This window comes from Panicum virgatum, chromosome 2N (genome assembly GCF_016808335.1).
Source record: "Panicum virgatum strain AP13 chromosome 2N, P.virgatum_v5, whole genome shotgun sequence".
In the NCBI taxonomy this organism is placed as follows: Eukaryota; Viridiplantae; Streptophyta; class Magnoliopsida; order Poales; family Poaceae; genus Panicum; species Panicum virgatum.
The window spans coordinates 55,093,688-55,115,015 of NC_053146.1; the positions used below are offsets into that span (position 1 = coordinate 55,093,688).

Here is a 21,328-nt window from a genome sequence, read left to right on the forward strand (position 1 = left end):
CTCATAGGCTTATTTTCAGAACTGCATAGGTCATTCAGTGCGCGTAAAGCTCAACAAGAGTAAAAGGTTAGCTCGACGAGGCGACGACGAGGGGGGCTCCTATACATCTTGTGAAAGGTAGATAAGCCTTTCATCTTTAAAGCCCATTTAGCCCAATTAGTTGGGCAAATAAGTTCAACATTTCAACAAAATCACCTCAACATTTTTCATAAACATGTTCAATATTTAACTTCGAATTGTTGAAACTATAGATACGGAATGTTGAAACTGGAGTCACGGAATATTGAAAAATACTAAAATTGAAAGTTGAACAGGCACCTCTTCTCCGGCGATCGGAGCGCCATCTTCTCCGGCGCCGGCGCGGGCGGTGCGCGGAGCAGGGCAGCGCGCAGCTGCGGGACAGCGGGCAACACGCAGCGTGCGGCGGCGGGGCAGCTCCCGGGGGCGCGGGCGACGGCGGCGCGCGGCGGCGGGGCAGCTCCCGGGGGCGCGGGCGACGGCGGCGCGCGGTGGCGGGGCAGCGCGCTGGGGCGCGGGCGGCGGTGGCGCACGGGGTGCAGGCGGCGGCCGTGCGGCGTGAGGAGAGGGCGCGACGCGAGGCACGGGCGGGCGCAGTGCAGCACGAGCAGATGGCGGCGGGTGGGGGAGAGAGAAGGTTAGGAGAGACAGGAGTTAGGGTTTGAGATGGATCCAAGGGTTATGATTGTTTGCATGAATCTCAAACACTGGAAGATAAGTTAGAAAAAATCTTGCGGAAGATGGATAGGTTTTCTGGACGACAGGCTCGTATGGCCCGTATAGCCTGTTTTGCCCAGAAATGCAACCACATAGGCGACGATGAGGCTCGTATGGCCCGTTTTGTAGCAGAGGAACTTAAAGCATTCAGCCCATTATAACTTTAGGCCTATGTGGTTGCATTTTCTATTTTATTTTTTTAGACTCCAAGCTGCAAACTAGACTCCAAGATGCAAACGTATAACATTTTTTGCTTCTTCTTTATCTTTATTTCTCCAATTCTAGTTTTTTCTAATTTTATTATTTTTTATTTATTTCTTATATTCAATGGCAAAACTAGAGCAAATTGGAGGGAGTGCACTTGACTTGTGGATGCATGGAGTTGAATCATAGGGGTGCAAATGTAGTGAAAATTTGGACATAACCACTGTTTTTCTATTTTTTTAGGGGTGCATAATCATTGTATAGCTTCACCCCTGCTTGTCCTGCTTTGTATTATTATTAATTTATTTTTCTCGTTCCCTCTTTTTTATTTTAAAGCTCATATACAATCAAATATTCTTTGACATTGATCCATTTGTGGAGATTAAATTGTTCTGTGACGTATGCAAGGATGGCAGTAGTAGCAGTGGCGTGACCAACAGCCCGCATCCCCGATGCGCGGCGGAGTCCACATCCCAGCCTCGCTGGCTGCCGGGCGTAGAGAGGACGGGGGCGAAGGCGACGGCGGCACAGGAGGATGAGGAGTAGCGGCCGGCGGGGGATTCAAGCGGTGAGGCTGGTAGCGGATGGGGGAGGAGTGGCGGCGCGGATGGTCGTGGCCGCCGTCCTTGCACCTCCTGCATTAGGGCTGCGTGCATGGCTGCCTTGCGCTCTCTGTTGGAATATGAGGGGCTTTTTAGCCCAATTATTCAATAATTCACTGGAAAAGAATTAAACCTCACTACTAATGCTATGGAGTCATGATGATGTTAATACCATGTTGTAATTGAGGAGAGTGATGGCTGGGTAATAAATAGTGATTAAAATAGAGGATTGATGACCGATTAATGGTGCAAATTGATGGCCATTGTTACACCTAGAGGTGTCCAGGTTCATCCCCCATTCCTCTAGGATCAACTATAAAAGGAGACCAGCCCCTCTCATTCTAACACAACACTCTCAAGCTCTCAGGTACTCCTGCTTATGAGACCTCTCCCTTCTCCCTCAGCTACTTTCTGCAATCCCCATCGCTAGCGCTGCGAGCACAGATCTGGCAAGAGCAGGCCTCCGAAACCTCTGCAACGCTGAGATCCTGCTCGGATAGCGAGGCAATCAAGTTTTTGGGGAGCGTCTTGATGCGACTGCTTACTCCCTGATCGACTACTTCCCGGAGGCCGAACGTCTACGTCCACAACTTTCTGGTGGCCGAACGACTACGTCCTCTACTTTCGGTGGTCATACCTGTGTTCCCCAAGTGAACATCAAGATCGTCTCGACTACCTCCCGACGGCCGTCTGCACTGCAACGACTAAGATCGGCTACATCGAACAGCCCTGACCGACACAATGTCCAGTTATAGGAACGGCGCACCCGGTGCCTCCGGCACTGGTCCCGCCTTGGGGGTACACTCTAAACCTATTCTGGTTAAATATTTTGTCCATGCTTATTAGTAAGAATAACATGAACACAAACACATATTTTGTTCACACATTATCACTCATTTATGTCATAAAATTGATAATAATATTTGGAATTAAAATATACCAAAAATTGCCTAGATCTCTAACAATCCAAAAACCTGATTATGTTAATAGGCTTTCAGTATCTAGCTTTGCTGCAACAATCAAACCACCATCTTTTGATGGTTCCAATTACAAACGTTCGCAATAGCGGCTTATACTATGATTGACAGTGCTGAGAGTGATGCATGTAAAAGAGGGTAAGCCTGAACAGTTCACTCCAGAGGAAGGGAGTGCGTTCGATGAGGCTGATACTCTTTTTCGAGGCTGGATCATTAGTGTTCTCGCTGAAAACCTGCTGGATAATTATGTCCGGCTGCCAACTGGCAAAGCGTTGTGGGATGCTCTTGAGGCTTAATATAGAGTGTCTGATGCTGGCAATGAGTTGTATGTGATGGAGCAGTTCCTTGACTATAGGATGGTCGAAGACCGTTCTGTGGTGGAACAGACTCATGAAATACATACTCTAGCAAAAGATCTCAAAAATTGTAGCAAAGAGTCTCCATGTGTGTTACCCGATAAGTTTGTGGCCGGAGGTATTATCTCTAAGCTGCAACCTTCTTGGAGGGACTTTGCTACTTCACTGAAGCACAAGAGATATGAGTTCACCATAGATGGACTCATTGGGACTTTTGATGTTGAGGAGAAGGCGAGAGCAAAGGACATACGTGGGAAAGGAGTTGTTGGTACTTCAAGTGCCAATATTGTTCAGAAGAACAACTCCCACAAGAATAAGAAAAAGCCACCGCTGAACCAACCAAAGGCCAAGCAGACAACCACTTTTAAGAAGAAGAAGAAAAAGGGAGCTTGCTATTTGTGCGCTAGTACGGAACACTTTGCTGCAAAGTGTCCGAACCGCAAAGGCAAGGATTCTGCCAACATGGTAATTAGCGAGCCTGGAGGAACATCGGGGTACGGTAATTCATTACCTACAGTTCTTTCAGTTTACTGTTTACCCGAGTGGTGGGTTGACACTGGTGCTAATATTTATGTTTGTGCTGACGCTTCTTTGTTTTCTTCTTACCAGGTCGGAGGGACTTCCTCCTTGCTGATGGGGAACAGATCTCATGCGCGTATTCTTGGTGTTGGTACGGTAAATCTGAAGTTTACTTCGGAGAAGACCATGCAGCTAAAGAACGTGCAACATGTCCCCATCACCAAGAAGAATCTAGTCAGCGGCTCTCTACTGTGTAGAGATGGCTTTAAATTAATCTTTGAGTCCAATAAATGTATCTTGTCTAAATTTGGTACTTTTGTTGGAAAAGGTTATGAAAGCGGAGGCTTGTTCCGTCTTTCTTTGTTAGATGTTTGTAATAAAGTTGCATATAATGTTATTAACGTTGATGAAACAAATGTTTGGCATTCGAGACTTTGTCACGTTAATTTTGGTTGTATGATACGCTTAGCTAATTTGAGTTTAATTCCAAAGTTTACTTTTGTAAAAAAATTCTAAGTGCCATGTATGTGTTGAATCGAAACAAACTCGCAAGCCTCATAAGGCCGCGGAGGCGAGGAGCTTGGCACCTTTAGAATTAATTCATTCCGATTTGTGTGAAATGAATGGTGTGTTGACAAAAGGTGGTAAAAGATATTTTATGACTTTGGTCAATGACTGCACTAGATTTTGTTACATCTATTTGTTGAAGTCAAAAGATGAAGCTTTACACTACTTTAAAATCTATAAAGCTGAAGTAGAAAACCAACTTGAGAGAAAGATCAAAAGAGTTAGGTCAGATCGTGGTGGCGAGTACTTCTCAAACTTAAAGTGCATCTAGGCCCCTAATGTGTTTTGGTGGATTGATTGACACCACGATTAAAAGGACTAACCATCTTGTTGAGTATATGAGCAGGAATTGATTATCATATTTGTTATATATGTGTTGTAATGTATCAATGTTCAAGACAAGGCTCATATGACAAGATGAATGCTACGACATGATCTAGTATGAGAATGATAACAAGCAATGAGTATTGTGTGAATTGAGATATGTGTTGTTGATGAAGAATTCACTCCCATATCTAAATGAAGCTTGTTGAAGTATGTGGTACTCAAAATGACAAGTCAAGGTATTGTGAATGAGACAAGGTTGTATGCTTATGCATAGTCTCATATATTGAAAAACTTGTCATAAGAATTGCATGTGATATTTGATGATCAAGCACGTATGAAAGAAATGATTTTCATTATAATGGCAAAATCAATGTGAGTTCAAGAGGGCTCTTGAGAACAAATGGATGGGATCGAAAGGCGAGTTTCTAGAGGCTATGAAACCAAAGGTTTGGCATAAGCAAAAAAACCGATAATGATCAAGTCCAAGAATTCTAAGAGACAAGGAGAATTTCATGTTGACAAGTGTCATTCATTAGAAGAAGAAAAATAGCTTGAGAATCAAAATGGATTTTATTGTTGAGATTAATGTGATACAAGTGTATATGAAGCTATATGTGATGCAAGGATGGAGAGTTGGAATTCGGGAATGGGTTTCTAGTTACTAAGCTTGGAGAACGGCAATTGTGGTTTTGCCGAGGAACCAATGCTAGGGTGACGAAACGTTCTTTGGGTTCAACTTGAAGAATCTTGGTCATGTGTGGTGTTCATGTTGGCAAGTAACAATTTTTTTAGAATATTATTGTGAAGACGGTGACTTGAACTAGAAGTGGATTTCATTCAAGGATAAAGGTTCAAGGTCACTAGCTCAAGGAAGATGTGCTCAAAGTAAAGAAGCCAAGTTGGATGCAATCCTCAGTTTGTGAGTAATCAACGCACGGCATAAGATGAAAATGAGAAGCTCAAGAAGTTGAAATGTAATTTATCTTTGATCTTGAGTTTAGGTATGCCGTACTATCAAGAGGGATGCATCACAATGGTCTTTGGTTTAGTCTCAGTGCTCAAGTAACCCAAGTGAGTTGTGAGAGACACAAAAAAACCTCACGTGCACATTTTAGCATTGCTGCCAGGGCAAATCCGGAAGTTCTGGATTTGAAATCCGGAAATTCCGGATTTGGCACCTAAAGCGCTAACGGCTAGTTGGTTTGAAAACCCGGAGGTTCCGGGTTATAGAATCCGGAAGTTACGGGTTCTAACAGTCATATAATGGCTAGTTTTGTTGGGACCGGCTATTTATACCCCTTAGCCCCCTCCTTGGTGGGCTGCTGTTCCAGGCATTATTCTGTTCATTGCTGGTCATCCCAAGAAACTTGGTAGCCATAGTTGGGCTCTCCCCAACCTCTCTTTGTGAGATTGTGTGATTAGAGTATATCCTTGAGTTGGGTTGAGAGAGAGAAATCTTGAGAGCACTAAAGAGCACAGCAAACCTTGAGCACTTGAGCTTAGTCGAGATTTATGTGATTCGCATTTGTTACTCTTGGAGGTGAAGCTTCCTAGACGGCTAGGCGTCGCTGGCTAGCTCCCAAGGATTGTGGTGAGCAGCGGCAAGTTTGTTGCAGCACCGATTTTGTGCCACGAGGGCACATGGTCATATAGTGGAAGGAGGAGATAGTTTGACCTTGGGGTCGGTATAAGCTTCCTCAATGGAGACTAGGATTCACACGTGGGAGCACGGGGTGAATCTGAACTTCGGTAAAATAAATCCTTGTGTTCATTGTATTTACATTTATTTTGTGGATTTGAGGAGCTCTCCATTAGACACTTGTGTCTTGGAGAGTTTGTTGTTTTGTGTGTGCAGGATCTGTGTGAATCTGCTCAAGGAACTTCACTGAGTAGACTCTACGATTGGGGTTTGAATTTATATTCATTTACTAGCACTACTTTTATTGTGTTCACTCTGTTCGGAGTGAACTCAGAAGTTCCGGATTGACAAACCCGGAAGTTCCGAGTTCACCCACTGTCTAGTCCAAATCCGGAAGTTCCAGATTTGAAACCCGAAAGTTCCGGGTTTGGCAGACAATGTGTTTTAATCTGCTATGTTTGAGTGGAAATTTGTAGGCGCCTATTCACCCCTCCTCTGGGCGACATCGAGGTCCTCTCACAAACTTATTCACTTTATTTTGCGAGGAATATGGTATAATTCATGAGAGGACACCTCTCTATTCACCTCAGTCAAATGGGGTTGCCGAAAGAAAGAACCACACTCTAACTGATTTGGTTAACGCCATGTTAGAAATAGTGGGACTTTCCAAGGAATGGTGGGGTGAGGCTATATTGACTGCATGTCATGTCCTAAACCGTATTTCTACAAAGAATAAAGAGATAACACCATTCGAGGAATGGGAGAAGAAAAGTCCAACACTTTCATACTTACGTACATGTGGTTGTTTGGCAAAAATGAGTGTGCCAATAACCAAGAAACGTAAGTTTGGACCTAAACTGTGGATTGTCTCTTTCTAGGTTATGCTATTCACAGTGTTGGGTATAGATTTTTAATAGTGAAATCTGGAGTACCTGACATGCATGTTGGTACTATAATGGAGTTCAGAGATGTTACATTTTTTGAAAATGTTTTTCCCATGAGAGATGGAACAAGCTCATCTAGGCAAGAGTTCATCGAGTATGATAGCTCTGCTGAGCCGATAGAACAGAATGAACCTACACTTGTGGAAAATTCTGAGGAGGATAACAATGATGCTCCTAAAAAGAGCAAGAGACAAAGGACTGTAAAGTCTTTTGGTGTTGATTTCATTGTATACCTCATGGATGATACACCCAGAACCATTGAAGAGGCATATTCATCTCCTGATGCTGTCTATTGGAAGGAAGCAGTGAGGAGTGAGATGGATTCTATTATGTCTAATGGTACCTGGGAGGTCGTTGAACGTCCTTATGGATGTAAACCGGTTGGATGCAAATGAGTGTTCAAGAAAAATTTTAGGCCAGATGGTACTATTGAGAAGTACAAGGCTAGACTTGTAGCCAAGGGTTATACCCAAAAAGAATGAGAAGATTTCTTTGACACTTATTCACCAGTTGTCCGATTGACCACAATTCGAGTGTTACTTTCTTTGGCAGCCTCTTATGGTCTTCTCGTTCATCAGATGGATGTTAAGACGGCTTTCCTCAATGGAGAGTTGGAAGAGGAGATCTATATGGATTAGCCAGATGGATTTGTATCAAAAGGTCAAGAAGGAATGGTTTATAAGATGTTGAAATCTTTATATGGTCTCAAGCAAGCGCCTAAGTAGTGGCATGAAAAGTTCGACAGAACTTTGACGTCTGATGGCTTTGTTATGAATGAAGCTGACAAATGTGTGTACTATCGCTATGGTGGGGCTGAAGGAGTGATTTTGTGCTTGTATGTGGATGACATACTGATCTTTGGCACTAGCCTTAATGTGATTAAGGAAGTCATAGATTTTTTATCTCAAAGTTTTGAGATGAAGGATCTGGGAGAAACTGATGTTATCCTTAACATAAAGCTGGTAAAAAAGAGCAATGGTGGGGTGATTCTTACACAGACTCACTATGTGGAGAAGGTGTTAAGTCGCTTTGGTTTTAGCGACTATAAACATGTCTCAACACCATATGATGCCAGTTTGATTCTGAGAAAGAACAAAAGGATAATGCGAGATCAGCTAAGATATTCTCAGATCATTGGGTCATTGATGTATTTAGCTAGTGCTAGAAGACCTGACATCTCGTTTGCTGTAAGCAAACTGAGCCGGTTTATTTCAAACCCGGGAGATGATCATTGGAAGGCTCTTGAAAGAGTAATACGCTATCTAAAGGGGACAATGAACTATGGAATTCACTACACCGGGTACCCTAGGGTACTAGAAGGGTATAGTGATTCAAACTGGATTTCTGATGCCGATGAGATAAAGGTCACAAATGGATATGTGTTTACACTTGGTGGTGGAGCTGTTACTTGGAAATCTTGCAAGCAGACCATCTTAACGATGTCAACTATGGAAGCAGAACTCACAGCATTAGATACCGCCACTGTTGAGGCTGAGTGGCCTCGTGAGCTCTTTATGGACTTGCCGATAGTTGAAAAACCGATACCGGCAATTCTAATGAACTGTGACAATCAAACTGTGATTGTCAAGGTGAACAGTTCAAAGGATAACATGAAGTCATCAAGGCATGTGAAAAAACGGTTGAAATCTGTCAGAAAATTGAGAAACTCCGGAGTAATAGCCTTGGACTATGTTCAGACGGCTAAAAATCTGGCAGATCAGTTTACAAAGGGTCTTTCACGGAATGTGATACACAATGCATCTATGGAATTGGGCTTGAAACCCATGTGAATCATTCTATAGTGGTAACCTGTCATATGTGATCGGAGATCCCGTGAAGTAGGATGGTGAAACAAACTAAAGTCTGACTCAGAGAAGAGAACTTTTGTTAAATGGCTCAGTTCGTTTATAAGGTGCATTTCTCTTCTAATCTGTATGGCAGATTGGTCTATACCTTAATGTGTTCCAGGTGGTTTCTTTAAAATAAATGAGTTGTTTTCTTGAAATAAAGATGTTATCCTACAGAATGTGTTGTGGGGTTCTAGGGGTACCCACAGCCGGGTGGCGGAACGCACCCGCCTATTCCCAGTGAGGGAGTACTCGGGGAAGTACTAGGCGATGGGGCTGGATCTACGCTAAGACAAGGACTCAAGAACACACGATTTAGAGTGGTTCGGGCCGCCGGAGCGTAATACCCTACGTCCACTGGGAGATGTATTGTTCTTGGTGGTGTGAATGAACCTATCCTCTGCTGGCCTTGGCTCTTGCCCAGCCTGAGGTTTTCTAGCGGTGCCCCCTCCTTTTATAGATCAAGGGGGAGCAGATACATAGAACGTTGATGCCCCGACAGGTGGGCCCAACGTGACTGTGGCTACAGTGGTAGCGAATCTTTCCTCCGATATGCGTACTGCTGCTCCTCTGACTCAGGGGGGGTCTTCTCTTGTCCCATCAGCGAGGCGCCCGTTGGAGTAGCGTAGCTTGCGGCGTGGCCTGCTGAGGCTATTATGTAGCGTCATAATGGGCGAAGCCGAGCCGTCGTATCCATCTGTCACGGCAGGCTGGCAGATGCGGTATGGGCGGCGCCAGCGGCTTCACTGCCTTGGTAATACGCGATCAATAGTGTCCCCTGGTCAATGAAACGCCTCAGCTTCTGTCATATCAATGCAGACGTCCACCAACCGCAATGAATGCAATGGTGGGTGAACGTTAGTAAGGAAACCCAAACGGCCATATCTTGCAGACACGTGGCGTCCCCAGACCACCCCGACGCGGGGTGCCGATTTCTTCCCTTAGTGAGGGGTCCGGTTACTATACAGGGGGTCCGGGACCCTGCGGGGGTCCGGTCTCCTTGGGAGGTCCGGAGCCCCGGCTGCTTGCGCACGAGTTCCTGCCTCTTCCGGGACACGTGGTGTCTCCGGACCTTTCCCAACTGTGGAACGGTCCGGGCCGCTGCTGGGAGAACAGGACTCCGGACCGCAGGGGTCCGGCTGTTTGGATGTAGTTAAGGATAACTACAAGTTCCTTGCCTAGACACAGCAAGAGGGGGTACCCCAGTCCTGGGGTACCGACAGTGGCCCCCGGGCCCACCTCGGGAGAGGTACGAACCCGCAGGTGGGGCCACCATCGTGATGTGTCCCTACGCAAGTTGATTGCGTTGGTGTGCTCATGGAGAGAGCGGGCATCCCGGACCCCTGAGGCCGGTATGCCTGTTGCCAGGTTCAGGTACTAGAGTGCTCTCCATTGGGCGACGAAGGTGTAGGCTTAGGGTACGGAACCAAGCTAAGTGGCTACACAGACTTCGGATCGCTCAGGGAGTAAGCACCACTTCCCGGACCCGGCTCTTGTCGACCGTGGCGAGCGGTCTCCGCCGGAGCGGGCCACCGGAGTGGACTTGGAGTGACCGTTGCTGACGATCTGATGAAGCATGCTACCAGACCTCATAGTAAGGTGTAAAGAAACCAAACCTTATACTAGAAGGGAGCCCGGGACCTCTAAAGACAGCAGTCCTGGATACTAGAGTACTTGTAACAGGGTAGTGAAGTACGTAAACTTAGGGTACATTACCAGGCTAAGCTACGCGGAGCTTCTCTACCCCAGGATACAAGCACCACTTCTCCAGAGCAGGTCCTCAGGGGTCCGGACTGCCTTCCAGCTAGAAGGGGTGTCTTCACCTGACCATAGCTAGCAGCTTAACTTGAATTGTTAGCAACAAGGGAAACTCCGTTCAAGAGGAAAGAATAGTTAAACCAAGGCGAATAAATGTAACCTAGGGCGGAGCCTAGGTAAAACTGAGAAAGAAAATCTCCTTTATTATTGTGGTTGTCACGGTATACGTCAGAGGTCGGGATTACGAGGTCGGACCTCCACCGCTCCGGACCGTTTTTTGCCTGTTTGTGTGATAGGGCCAGAGGTCGGGTTTACAAGGTCGGACCTTGACCGCTCTGGACACACACGTAGGCGCCACGTTATTACAAAGGAGGAATTCTCTTAGTCTTTTCTTAGGAGTAACCTACGGCTGCATGCTATACAGCGTGTTCTTCTTCGGAGGTGAAGGCGCCCTGGACGTGCCTGAACCGCATCATCCAACATCACCTCGGGAGCTCGGGGGGCCCCTCCTTGCCTAAGAGCTGTCACATGCTTACATGGCATGAGACAAATTCTTTGGCTTTGAATGGAAGAGGCCCCCTCCCCCTGCCGTCGCCGTTGCCGATGGAAACCAGAGCCCTTGCGCAGCAGATGGACCGGTGCGACGCGTGGAGAAGTGCGGTCGTTCGCCGGCTTGTCCTTGGTGCTAGCGCCAGGGGCCCCGCGCGAGGTGGCGGGGTCCTGTCTGCAGCAGCACCGAGCAACGCTGAGGTGGATCTCCGGTGCTGGAGACGGCAGGACGACACGGTCCACTTCCTCCGGGATGGCCGTCGGCTCCAGGCTCCATGTTGAGAGGAAGCCTTGAGCCGACACCATGCCACCGCAGAGGAGGTGTGGTCGTTGCTTGAGAGAAAACCTTGAGTCGACGTAGGGGCAGCGGCGCCTCCGTTGTGCGCCGCTACGCCGGCTCCGAGGTGTCGCAGTGGCGACGCACAACAGGCGTCGCTGTCGTGCGCCGCCGCACCGAGGGCGTTGCCGCGCCGGTGCCAAGACAGGTGGAGTGAGTGTGGCCCTGCCTTCCTTCATCTTCAGGTTCATCGTTGCAGAGGAAGAACACAGCCCAGAGGCCTGAAGATCCAACCTGCGCCTGACGCTCCCCACGGACGGCGCCAAAATGTTGTGGGGTTCTAGGGGTACCCACAGCCGGGTGGCGGAACGCACCCGCCTATTCCCAGTGAGGGAGTACTCGGGGAAGTACTAGGCGATGGGGCTGGATCTACGCTGAGACAAGGACTCAAGAACACACGATTTAGAGTGGTTCGGGCCGCCGGAGCGTAATACCCTACGTCCACTGGGAGATGTATTGTTCTTGGTGGTGTGAATGAACCTATCCTCTGCTGGCCTTGGCTCTTGCCCAGCCTGAGGTTTTCTAGCGGCGCCCCCTCCTTTTATAGATCAAGGGGGAGCGGATACATAGAACGTTGATGCCCCGACAGGTGGGCCCAACGTGACTGTGGCTACAGTGGTAGCGAATCTTTCCTCCGATATGCGTACTGCTGCTCCTCTGACTCAGGGGGGGTCTTCTCTTGTCCCATCAGCGAGGCGCCCGTTGGAGTAGCGTAGCTTGCGGCGTGGCCTGCTGAGGCTATTATGTAGCGTCATAATGGGCGAAGCCGAGCCGTCGTATCCATCTGTCACGGCAGGCTGGCAGATGCGGTATGGGCGGCGCCAGCGGCTTCACTGCCTTGGTAATACGCGATCAATAGTGTCCCCTGGTCAATGAAACACCTCAGCTTCTGTCATATCAATGCAGACGTCCACCAACCGCAATGAATGCAATGGTTGGTGAACGTTAGTAAGGAAACCCAAACGGCCATATCTTGCAGACACGTGGCGTCCCCAGACCACCCCGACGCGGGGTGCCGATTTCTTCCCTTAGTGAGGGGTCCGGTTACTATACAGGGGGTCCGGGACCCTGCGGGGGTCCGGTCTCCTTGGGAGGTCCGGAGCCCCGGCTGCTTGCGCACGAGTTCCTGCCTCTTCCGGGACACGTGGTGTCTCCGGACCTTTCCCAACTGTGGAACGGTCCGGGCCGCTGCTGGGAGAACAGGACTCCGGACCGCAGGGGTCCGGCTGTTTGGATGTAGTTAAGGATAACTACAAGTTCCTTGCCTAGACACAGCAAGAGGGGGTACCCCAGTCCTGGGGTACCGACAGAATGTCTATAAGAAACACACCTATATGAGTCTGACTATTGGTCATAGTCTATGAGAAGTGGGTAATTTCTAGAAACTCATGAAAGACATGGAGTATGACTTATAAGCTCCAAACCGCGGGGATGCTTATGCAGCCTAGTACCAGTGTAGGGCTCTGGTCAAACTTGTTTGCACAAGACTGACAATTCAAGGCATAGTCCATTGTACAGTTGTGAATAAATATAGCATTTGTCCTAGATGGAAGTTCAACTTAACAGTCTCTATCAAATACTGGTATATCAAAGAGGGATTGAGAGCATTTTTCAGTGAGGCTTGAAATTCTTGGTGGGGATTGTTGGAATATGAGGGACTTTTTAGCCCAATTATTCAATAATTCAATGGAAAAAAAATTAAACCTCACTACTAATGCTATGGAGTTATGAGAATGTTAATACCATGTTGTAATTGAGGAGAGTGATGGCTGGGTAATAAATAGTGATTAAAATAGAGAATTGATGACCGATTAATGATGCAAATTGATGGCTACTGTTACACCTAGAGGTGTCCAGGTTCATCCCCCCTTCCTCTAGGATCAACTATAAAAGGAGACCAGCCCTTCTTATTCTAACACAACAGTCTCAAGCTCTTAGGTACTCCTGCTTAGGAGACCTCTCCTTTCTCACTCAGCTACTTTCTTCAATCCCCATCACTAGCGCTGCGAGCACAGTTCTGGCGAGAGCAGACCTCCGAAACCTCTGCAATGCTGAGATCCTGCTCGGGATAGCGGGGCAATCAGGTTTTTGGGTAGTGTCTTGACGCGACTGCTCGCTCTCTGATCGACTACTTCGTCTACTTCCCGGAGGCCGAACGTTTACGTCCACAACTTCCTGGTGGCCGAACGACTACGTCCTCTACTTCCGGTGACTGTAACTGTGTTTCCCAAGTGAACATCAAGATCGTCTCGACTACCTCCCGACGGCCGTCTGCACTGCAACGACTAAGATTGGCTACATCGAACAGCTCTGACCAACACAATGTCCAGTCATGGGAACGGCGCACCCGGTGCCTCTGGCACTGGTCCTGCCTTGGGGTACACTCTAAATCTATTCTGGTTTAATATTTTGTTCATGCTTATTAGTAAGAATAACATGAACACAAGCACATATTTTGTTCACATATTATCATTTATTTATGTCATGAAATTGATAATAATATTTGAAATTAAAATATACCAAAAATTGCCTAGATCTCTAACACTCTCCCCGCGCGGATTGGGGAGGCGGCGTAGGGAGGGTGGAGGCGAGGGGGAGGGGCGAGCGCGGGGGTGACAGCGGTGGCGGCAAGTGTGCGGGCGGAGAGAGAGGGGGGGCGAGGAGGGCGCAGGAGGGGTGAGGGTGGTGGTGAGGGGGAGGCGGCGAGTGCGAGGGTGACAGCGGTGGCGGCGAGCAGGCAGGCGTTGAGTGTGGGGGAAGGGCGACGGGGAGGATGCAGGAGGGGGCATGGGGAGGCGGAGGGGGGGCGCATGTTAGGGGCGCAACTGGTGAGGTCAACAGACGGGAAAAGGAGAGGGGAGACGTCGGTTAGCGTGGGCAGCCACGCGGCGGAGGCAGAGCCGAGCGAAGGCAGAACCACAGGAGAGTCAGAACTATAGGGTTCAAGTGTAAAAAGCAAATGAGAACTAAATAACCCTTCTTTTTAGATAGTAGTAGATTGCCTCAAGAGTTCAAGTGCAAGAAGCAAATGAGACGCAACAAGCAGTCAGCAGGATCACGGTAGCTTAGCTCTGCATTTAACAAACAGAAGAGAGCAGTTTTGTGCTGCTAACGGACTTGCTAAATCTCATTTCGATGTAAAAAAAAACTTGTTTATCTTCGTTTCGATTGTAATGCAGTAGCACCAGCCACCAGACATCTCGGCTGTCAGAGTCGTGCACCGGAACGGCCCGTCTCGCCGCTGCAGGCCCGCGGCCACGCGCGGTCCCACGAGGAGATCCTGGAACGGGACCAGGACAGGGTCGACTCCATACGCCGCAGGATGGCCGGAGCGCCGGCGATCAGCGTCGTGCCCCGTGCCCCGGAGGGCGTCTCTCTGCCCGCGTACTTGGGGGCATCTGTCGGAACCACCAACTACATCATGACGGTCGGCCTCGGAACGCCGGCGAGGAACCTGTCCGTGGAGATCGACACGGGCAGCGACCAGTCGTGGGTGCAGTGCGAGCCGTGCGTGCGCTGCTACGGGCAGCAGGACCCGCTCTTCGACCCGGCGCGGTCGTCGACGTACTCCGCCGTCCGCCCTGCCCTGCGGCGCGCCGGTGTGCCGAGAACTCGACCCAGACACACAGAGCTGCGCGGCGGACCGCGAGTGCCGGTACGAGGTCACCTACGACGACTACTCGCACGCCGACGGCACAGTCGCCCGCGACGCGCTGACGCTGGCGGCGTCCCGCGCGCTCCCGATCTTCGTCTTCGGGTGCGGCCACGACGACGCGGGGTTGTTCGGCAAGACCGACGGGCTCTTCGGCCTCGGCCGCGGCAAGATGTCGCTGCCCTCGCAAGCGGCGACGAAGTACGGCGCGGGCTTCTCTTACTGCCTGCCATCGTCGCCGAGCGCCGAGGGGTACCTAGCCTTCGGCGGCGGAGCGGCGGCGCCCGCGAACACGCAGTTCACGGAGATGGCGAGCGGGCCCGAGCCGTGGTCCTACTACCTCAACCTCGTCGCCGTCAAGGTCGCCGGCCGGGAAATCGGGACCCCCCCCCCCCCCCGGCCGTGTTCGCGGCGGGAGGCACCATCATCGACTCGGGTACTGTGATCACCCGCCTGCCCCCGCGGGCCTACGCCGCTCTGCGATCAGCTTTCGTTCGCTCCATGGCCGGCTAAAGGAGGGCGCCACCACTGTCCCTCCTCGACACATGCTATAACTTCACCGGCCAGACGAGAGTGAAGGTACCGTCGGTGGACCTGGTGTTCGCCGGCGGCGCAACCGTGAGCCTCAACGCTAGAGGGGTGCTGTACGTATCGACGGTGTCGCAGACGTGCCTAGGCTTCGCGTCCACATGGGACGAGACGTCCGTCAACATCCTCGGGAACACGCAGCAGAAGACCCTCACGGTAGTGTACGACGTGGCCAAACAGAGGATTGGGTTCGGCGCCAAGGGCTGCAACTGACAAGTAGAAATATCACTGCAACAACTAGTAACGAGCAAATCATTACATCATAAGGGGGTGTTTAGTTGGTGAAAATTTTTAGGTTTGAGCACTGTAGCACATTTCGTTGTTATTTGGTAACTAATGTTTAATTATAAATTAATTAGGCTTAAAAGATTCATCTCATCATAATCAGTTAAACTGTGTAATTAGTTATTTCTTTCAACTGCATTTAATGTTCTATGCATGTGTCAAAAAATTAGAAATTTTTTTGGGAACTAAACACCCCCTAAGTTCATAACCGAGCAAATCACATAATTACTATCATTCAATTATTCTGCTGAGGGCTTGAGGCAGCTTCTTCTAGTAGCGGCCGTCGCGGCCCTACTCCTCCATCTCCGGTCCAAATCCACGGAGGAGGGACATGAACGAGAGGATGTCGTCGTAGACGGTGCAGAGGACGACGGTCAGGGTCACGAGGAAGCCGAGCAGGCTTCGCTCGGCGGTGGCGACAAAGAGGCAGAGGAGGCAGATCCTAGCGCAGTAAGTGGCGGCAATGAACGCCAGCGCGACGAGGACGAGGGCCAGACGGGCCCCGCGTCGGCCCGCGGCGGCCGCTCCGGCCACGGCGCACCACAGCATGGCGCGCAGGACGGCGCGCCCACCGGCGGCCTGCGACGGCGTCAGGCCGCGCTGCACGTTGCAGCACTGGCAGGGAGCAGCAGGAAGCCAGCAACAAAATGAACAGTAGATCCAACACCATGGCATCGCATAGTGATGAGTACATGGAGTTGATCACAGTACCTTGAGGTCAAGCAGTTGGCGAGCGTCCAATGGCAGACCCATCCGGACGTCATGAGCCGAAGCAGCCACGGCTCCGCGTATCCTTCGTCGTTGTCTTGATCTGGCCTTCCATCCGACCAAGCAAGGAGACGTCCATCAGGAGCGTGGTCGCCGGACCTTGGCCAGGGGCGGGGGAGATGACCGAGACCGAAGAAGACGGAGATGCAGGAGACGGCGAGCTATAGCGCGAGTGCAGTGGGACTGGATGGAGGGACGCCGCCGCCGGGTGTATAAAAAGGCAGAGTGGGTACACATGGCACGCGTAGACCCCACGTCCCAGTGACCATGCACCATGCATGCATGTCACTCCTTCGTCTTGTTCGGCTGGGAGATTCAGCCAGCCACAACAGTATTTTCCTCTCACGCTAAATCAGCCAGCCAGCCAGCCAGCCAGCCAACCAGCAGTGTTTTTCTCTCACGCCAAATCAGCCAGTCATCCAGCCAGCCAGCCAGCCGAACAAGACCCTAGACTTGGAAGCGTCGCTGCCTGTGCAGCATTAAACTCCAGCAGTGTCTCTCGCTGTGGCATGTCCGCGTGTGGGAGACGGACGATGGACACGCGTACGGCGTACCTGCTGCAAAACTTGGACCTTGTTTAGATGCAAAAAGTTTTGGGTTTAAAATACTATAGCACTTTTATTTGTATTTAGTAATTATTATCCCGTCATGAGTTAACTAGGCTTAAAAAATTCGTCTCGCAAATTATAGTCAAACTATATAATCAATTATTTTATTTAATATTTAATATTTCATGCATGCCCTCCAGGAGTGGCCGGCGGTAAGAAACACCAGGTCAGTCTAGCTGGTGAGATGGTGGAAGGATCTCCGCCCGCTTTTTGCCAGTGTAGCGTAGCGAGTCGTCCGCTTCTATCTCTCCTATTTTTTTCACCTACGCTGGATTCCGCCTGCTCAACGCCGCTTAGAATACTTAATGTTTTTACTAATATCATTTTCAGAAGTTGTGTTTTTCATCATTATATCTTTCTTTGTATGGTGAATTTAACAGGTCATGCTCCAAATGATGAAGTTCCAGATGAAGTAAATATCCTACTGTGTGAATGGACCAAACAGATTGAAGTTAAACCAGCCTTGAGATCAGAGTGAGCATAATTTATCGAGAACCGAAAACCGAACCGAAATAACCGAAACGAAAAGTCGGTTCCTTATTCGGTTCCAGAAAGTATGGAACCAAAATAACCGGAAAAAAATTTGGTTCTTACTCTCGGGTAACCGAATTAACTGAAAGAACCGAATTACATAAAACTTGCATTTCGTAAAAGTATTTTTAGTTTATATGTGATGTATCATACTTCAATTATTATGTATTTCTCTTACTATTGTTGTTGTTCCTTTCTCCATTATAATTTTCTAAAATAGGCGAAGTATTGTCTAAATTTGCTATAGAACATGTATGTTTTCTTGTTATCTTAGCTTCTAGTAAAAGAAGTTCGGTTAGAACCAAAACTGAAACGAAATAATCAAGAACCGACATACTCGATTCCTGAAATTTCTAGGAACCGATCGGTTCCTATTTTTTTGGAATCGAATTTAACCGAACCGAAGAACCAAATTTCCACCCTGACCTAAAAAGACAAGGCAACCAAGGCAATATAGGTAGAGCTGGGACTTGGGTTGTGCTATTTTTGGGCAGACTGCGGCACGATCATTTGGCATGACCAAAAGCACGTTACGACACGAAATATTTTGGGTCGTGCTGGCATGACACAACACATTTTGGGTCCTGCCGGTACGATACAAACATGAGGGTTGTGTCGTGCCTAGAATCTCAGCACGATGGGTTGTATGGCGGGGTCTGCATTTTAGGCTATGCTTGGGCCGGTACGGCACAAAAACAGCCCGTCGGCCCGTACGTAGCTCATTGTTATATTATGGTAGCTAATCATCCTTTCTAATTAACAGCAATCATGTAAGGAAATATTCATTCAAGAAATCATGTAATATTCCTATCATCCATAGTTTATATGCTTCAACGAATATAGAAATCATGTAATCATGTAATAGTAACATTTATCCAACGAATATAGAATCCAATTGCTAAATATCTGGAGGGCCGTGCTTGGGCTTGGTAAAAGACTTGTCGTGCTAGCATGGTGCCGACCGTGCCTAGAAATCTAGACCCGACATGGCAAGAGGCACAAGAGGGCCGGGTAGGCACGGCCCAAGTCCCAGCTCTAAATATAGGTAACCTTTAGAATTGTGGACACTATACATTGGTTGATTGTTTAACATGATCTTCGGAAGTACTTTCGTAACATCTTTTTATCAGTTGTGCTGCCAGCAATTCTTCAAGTCTTGTGTGATTAAAGTATTATGAGTTATTAGCCTGTACAAAATTATGTATACGACTTTTTGGCTTTTAAGCTTCATGCCATCTTCTGGCAGCTGATATTGAGATGAACATACATGAGATCAGAAGAAATAAAAAGCATTTGTGCATGTTTCTGGATAAGTTAAGAGACACGATATGCAATTTACAGTTGCTGAGAACTTACTACGGGCTTGTTTAGATTGATGACTAGAACCGATCTCTATTGATTGGGAAGGTATATATATTGGGTCTGGTCCCCTTAAAGACGTCCGCAATGATAATAGATAGTACTAGCTATGTAGTTTGTTAATATGGAAGTAAAAGAGAAAATAAAAAATTATTTTATTCTATTGGATCAACACGTTCCTCTCACATGTTTTTGGGTTACGTGGAATATATCAGTTATTTGCTCATTGCTAGTGACTACTCTCTCTTCTACTTTTTTTTACCACATCAGATCTAGCTAGCTAAATAGCTAACCATCGCAGACGCCCTAATAGTTAGGCTCAGGGCCGTCCCGTCAAAAACGGGGCATGTACAAATGTTTAAAGTGGGGCCTACTTGACTAGCAAAATACAATATAAACTTAATGAATATACAATATATTATTAAATAGCAATGGAAAACATCAAAATTCATACCTGTTTAATATTGCATGCATAATCTTTACTTGAATAGCATCATTCTTTTTGTGTTTCTTGAAATGAAATTTTTAATGATATACTCATAATCAATCTTTTTCAACATGTCACTCTTAAGTGCTTTTTTTTACGCTTTTGAGAATCTGAATCATATTTTCTAGACCGGTTTGCAGAAGACATGATTTGATCTTGAAACAATAAATGTCTAGATCAACTGATGCACACATACACAAAACATCAATCAATTATCGATCGATTCATCATTTATCCATTAAATATCCATTAAATAAAAAGAAGTATAATGACTTGTAGCAGACTAGCAGTAAGTAGCACTACTTACTGGCTTACGGTTGTTGAAGTCCAGGCATTCAGGCGATCAGCACGCAGCAGCCTGCAGGCGTGCGGACTGTGGAGTCGGCCGGTAAGTCGTCAAGATGGTGCGCCGTCGCGGGGTCACGGCGGCCTTCGCTGCGGCGACGCCGCCGGCTGGCCCTACCCTACTCGCTACTGCCCTGATCGTGCGATGTGCGAGCTGCTGCAAGAGAAGGCGAGACGTCGTTGTTGCGCTGCGGCCGGGGAAAAGGCAAATCGAGCACTGGCAACCGGAAATATGGACTAATTGCCTAATTCTAATAGGCCTAATGGGCTGTAGCGTGAGAATTTGGGGGGCCTGTTCGGCTAAACCGGTCGAACGCCTGCCGGGACGGGCCTGGTTACGCTTTATGACTCATTGTGCAAGTAAGAGCATCTCCAAGAGTGACCAAAATATATCGCTAAAAATCATTTTTGGAAATGAATCAAAAAAAAAATTGCTCCAACAGTGGGCCAAAAGTGTGCCCAATCTTTCCGCGCGCCCAATATAGGCGGTATTGCGATCCAAATTTCCGCTGTCGCATAGCGCTCCCAATCCGCTGCTCCTGTGTCGATGGTGTCATCATCGTCACGTACGATGGTGTGTTGTGCTGTGCAGACAGGATGTACCTCTGACCGTGCTTCAACGTCTCCGAGATCCACTGCCAACAAACTTGCCATTATCCTGTAGCTGCTGGACTATAAGTTGGGCTGCCAGGTTATAAATTCTGGGCGCACAAACATGATTTCCATTCATAAATTTCATCCTACACACAGGTACTACAAACCCTCTCTGATTTTTTACTGGAGGCCAAGGCGTCGATCAACAAAGATGAGGAGAGACAGTGCTCAAAGCGGATGCGGAAGGAGATCAAATTCTCGGCCCAAGAATGTATGACATGGCAGCAATTTATCTAAACTGATTTTTGGGAACTGTTGGTGGAGGGATCATTTTCTCCTCCCAATAATTTTTGGCAAGATCCTAAAACCACTTTTTTACCGCTTATTTTTTGGGCAGTGGTGGAATCGAGCAGAGCCTCGATTTTTTTCGAGCTTTCTTCGAAATCAATATATTCGTATTTATTATAGTCTCCCGTGTTATTTGATATGCAACTTCAAATCGAGCATAACGAGCCGAGCCGAGCCTGTCAAAATTGATTTTTGTTCTAAATAAACTAATTTTTATTTAAAAAAAAGAACGAACGTAATCGGAGAAATTTTGAAACGAGCCACCAAGCCAGCTTAACGAGCTTTTTTTTCCAACCCTATTGGGCACTCTCGGAGACGCTCTAATGTTTAATCATGTTAGTCCGGTCGAGCTCGCGGCCGCAACTGGGCCTCAGCGGCGCGGCGATCCACGGGACGCTGGGA

At 48.1% G+C, this 21,328-nt stretch overlaps 1 pseudogene; it reads left to right on the plus strand.

Moving 5' to 3' along the window:
* Nucleotides 1–12,283: 12,283 nt before the first annotated feature.
* LOC120662787 lies at nucleotides 12,284–15,814 on the plus strand (annotated as a pseudogene).
* Nucleotides 15,815–21,328: the final 5,514 nt, after the last annotated feature.